Source organism: Ovis aries, chromosome 22, assembly GCF_016772045.2.
Source record: "Ovis aries strain OAR_USU_Benz2616 breed Rambouillet chromosome 22, ARS-UI_Ramb_v3.0, whole genome shotgun sequence".
NCBI lineage: Eukaryota > Metazoa > Chordata > Mammalia > Artiodactyla > Bovidae > Ovis > Ovis aries.
In genome coordinates this window covers 703,591-707,973 of record NC_056075.1, presented here as the reverse complement: position 1 = coordinate 707,973, position 4,383 = coordinate 703,591, and the positions used below count along the sequence as shown (strand labels likewise).

At 41.3% G+C, this 4,383-nt stretch overlaps 1 pseudogene; it reads left to right on the top strand.

Moving 5' to 3' along the window:
* The first annotated feature begins 1,261 nt into the window (after positions 1-1,261).
* LOC101114656 (nuclear receptor coactivator 4-like) lies at positions 1,262-3,115 on the top strand (annotated as a pseudogene).
* Positions 3,116-4,383: the final 1,268 nt, after the last annotated feature.

Here is a 4,383-nt window from a genome sequence, read left to right as displayed (position 1 = left end):
GCAAATCTTTGGCTAGATGAAGTACAAGCTGGAATCAAGATTGCCAGGAGAAATACCAATAACCTCAGATATGCAGATGACACCACCCTTATGGCAGAAACAAAGAAGAACTAAAGAGCCTCTTGATGAAAGTGAAAGAGGAGAGTGGAAAAAGTTGACTTAAAGCTCAACATTAAGAAAACAAAGATCATGGCATCTGATCTCATCACTTCATGGGAAATAGATTGGGAAACAGTGGAAATAGTGACACTTTATTTTGGGGGGCTCCAAAATCAATCACTGCTGATGGTGATTGCAGCCATGAAATTAAAAAACACTTACTCCTTGGAAGAAAAGTTATGACCAACCTATAGAGCGTATTAAAAAGCAGAGACATTTGAATGGTCTTAAGAGACCCAAATGTGGTGATTGCCTGTAGCAGAGCAGTTAAGGTCCATCTAGTCAAGTCTATGGTTTTTCCAGTAGTCATGGATGTGAGAGTTGGACTATAAAGAAAGCTGAGCACTGAAGAATTGATGCTTTTGAACTGTGGTGTTGGAGAAGACTCTTGAGAGTCCCTTGGACTGCAAGGAGATCCAACTAGTCATTCCTAAAGGAAATCAGTCCTCAATATTCACTGCAAGTACTGATGTTAAAGCTGAAACTCCAATACTTTGGCCACCTTATGTGAAGAAATGACTCACTGAAAAAGACCCTGATGCTGGGAAAGATTGAAGGTGAAGGAGAAGGTGATGACAGAGGATGAGATGGTTGGATGGCATCACCGACTCAATAGACATGAGTCTGGTAAACTCAGAGAAATGGTGATGGACAGGGAGGCCTGGCATCCTGCAGTCCATGTGGTCACAAAGAATCAGAAACTACTGAGAGACGGAGCTGAACTGATATATGACAAACCCACAGCAAACGTTATCCTCAATGGCAAAAAAATTGAAAGCATTTCTTCCAAAATCAGGGACAAGACAAGGGTGCCCACTATCACCACTACTATTCAACAGAGTTTGGAAATGCTATACATAGCAATAAGAGAAGAATTAAAAGGAATTCAGATTGGAAAAGAAAAATACAAAACACTCACTGTTTGCAGATTATATGATTCTCTACATAGAAAACCCTGGGGCACTGCCAGACGTGCTGGTGGGGCGGGATGCTCTCTGCAAGCCCAGGGAGTTTTCTCACCCGAACCTGGATAAAGCAGCATCCTGCTTTCTGGGCAGGTCACGCACGGGGGCCTAGCTTGAGAGGAGAAACAAGGTGCAGAATGAGTACCTCACAGGACCAGAGTGGCTGTTCCACTAATAGAGAACCCCTTTGGAGGTCTTGTGATGCACAGAGGGACTTAGAGATTGCAATTGGTGGAGTTCTCCCAGCCGAGCAGCAAATTAAAGATAATTTGCGAGAGCTCAAAGTCCAGATTCACTGCTGCATAAGTCACCACCTGGAATGCCTTCAAAGCTCTGAGGTGTGGTTGTATGAGCAAGTAAATCTCATCTATCAGCTTAAAGAGAAAATAGTCCAGCAGCAGGCCCAACAGCTCTACTGGTTACTGGGCCAGTTCAGTTGTCTTATTCATCAACTGGAGTGTAGCCAGTCAAGTCTCAATATGCCTGGACAGGCTGGGCAGTCTGACCCTCAAACCTGAAGATTTAATTGCCGTACTCTGAAGCCGACATAACTGCCCTGCTACAGGCAATCGCCACATTTGGGTCTCTTAAGACCATTCAAATTCCTGAGCACCTGATGGCTCATGCTAGTTCATCAATATCGGGTACTTCTTAGAGAAGAGAGGCCATATCCCATTTCCAGAGCAGAAGTCATCATCCAACACCACAGCTGTCCCTCTCAGTGTATGGCTCCTTGGAAGCAAACCTGCCTTGGTCACCAGGCTCCTTACCTACACAGCACCAATCTCCAGGCCTGGCTCAACCAAAAGGAGACCTTGGAGAACAGTCAGACATCTGCTAGAGCCTGCAGTTTCTTGAATAATGTCTGGGGCAACCTAAAGGGTTTAGAAAACTGGCTCCACAAGAGTCAGCAACAAGTAGTTTCTAAAAAAGCAAGTTACCGAAAAGTCTTAATAGCTATACCACTGCCAGTTCTTACTCCATTGAAATTGAAAAAGTTAGCAATCTAGAGCCTCTTGATCAAGTTAAGATGGATCTTTCTGGTTGGCTGGTAACTCCCCAGGAATTCCATAAGCCTGAGAAGCCTGAGAACGGCAGCTTTGAAACCTCCAATGAGAAGTTTAAGCTCTTGTTCCAGGTGTTCCGGGAGTCCTACAATGTGCATGACTGGCTTGTCAAGTCTGATTCCTGTATCGGCTGTCAGGGTAACCAGCCAAAGGTGCGCTGATTGAGAACCTGGGCAATCTGAAATGTTTGAACGACCACTTGGAGGCCAAGAAACACTTGTCCACTCCCTGACTACTAAGGATTGGCTTGTCCAGAACCATCAAGACCTATATAAAGTGGAGGAGGTCTGCAAAGCCAATGAGCCTTGTATAAGTTTTGCAAAGTGCGTGTCTGATGAAAATTGTGAGAAGGAAGTTCTGTGTAAATGGTTTTTGAAGAAAGAAGGAAAGGATAAAAATGGTATGCCTGTGGAACCAAAACCTGAACCTGAGAAACAAAGATTCCCTGAACATGTAGCTCTCTCCACCCAGAAGAGAGGCAGCAGAACAAGCTAAGTCACCAAAGGCAATGGCTTCTTCTAGAATTGCTGATTCCTTCCAAGTTATAAGGAACAGTCCCTTGTCAAAGTGGTTCATGACCCCCTCACACAAAGAAGTATGTCCCAAGGAAGTGCCTCTTACAGAGGATAGGACTAGCAAACAAGCTTACAAACCCCTTGGCCACCTCCTGGTGTCTCTTTAACACAGCTGACTGGGTCTTGCCAGGAAAGATGACAAGAAATTTTAGCCCATTATCCTCAGGAGAAGACAAGTGGCTACTTTGAAAGAAGGCCAAGGAAGTATTGCTTAATTCGCCCCTACAGTAGGAACACAACTTTCCCCTAGACCGTTATGGTCTCCCGGCAGTTTGTGATCTCTCTGCCTGTATGCAGCTTAAGGTTGATTTTTAAAAAGTAATTGTATCAAACCCCTCTACAGATGTGAAGAAATCAAGTACTAGTCAAACAAACTTTCTGCAGATTGTCACAAATCCATGAGCTGAGTGACTATGGCTTGTGAAATCATTGTTTCTGGGTCTGATGTAGTTCCTTTCCTGCCCAATTTTGAACAGAAATTAGTCATCAAATTATGAGTTATTGTGTAAAAGAAAATGGCTATTTGTTGATGCTGAGGTGATTCAGTTCCTTCTTACAGAAGTATTAATTCACCCCTACAATAGAATTGCATCATACTGGGTAGGTCTTTTTTATAAGCCTCCATGGCTCCTTAGATTGGGTTGTTATTAGAAGTACATTAAAACACTGTAGTTTTAAAAAATAAAATAGTTTGATAATCAAAGTGTGTTGATTTATTCTAAAGCTACTAAAATTACCCAGCCTTTTGGTTTCCAGTCTTTGGATGCTTCCCTTATCATGGGTTTTCTTCCATTAATGGTGAATTCTTCTGTTTAATTAAGATACTATTGTATTTTACACAATTAACCTTAGCAATATAGTGGTTTTTCCTTACCAAAACATGTATTGAAAGTCTTGGCAATTTTTGACATTTATCACAAAACATAGGTTCCAGATGCTACATTATTCTTCTTCTTTTGAAAGAAACTCAGCTTTTGCAACATCTGTCTTTATTCCCTTCTCTAAATGTTATTATGAAAGAAGACAACTCTTTCAGAAGGGCTCCATATTGCTTAAAGACTATATTCAGGGTAGTTTTATCCTCTTTCAAAATATTCTGAAGAACTGCAGGCAGAAGAGCCCCAGTGCCAACTAATCAAAAAGCAAACTATGTTGGAAATGTAGTACTTGAACTATTCACTATCCTAAATGTTATTGGTGCATCCTGTGTAAATGGAAGCTGAACTTGACAGCTGGTGCTTTTAACTAGACATAAATTAAACGTCCACTCACTGCAAGCATAGCATACCTATACCTCTAAAAGGATAATGCAGTGACATTTTAGTGAATAGGAAGTTTTGAACACTTTTGCCTTGGGGTGTTTATTGAAGCTTTATGAAAACTATAGATGTTTCCTTAGTATCCAAAGTTATGTCCATGCTTGAAAAAGTTTCTCTGTAGGAGAGAGATGGTATTTATACCTTGTTTTGAATTAAAGATTTTAAAATTAAAAAAAAAAAAGAGGCTCAAGAAGAGACTCTGATAGGGCCATAAAAAAAAATTCTCTAAGATGAGACATCTTAGCTACTTTCCACTTTTAAACTATTAAGCCACTCAACTTGCCTATGTTATTGGAAA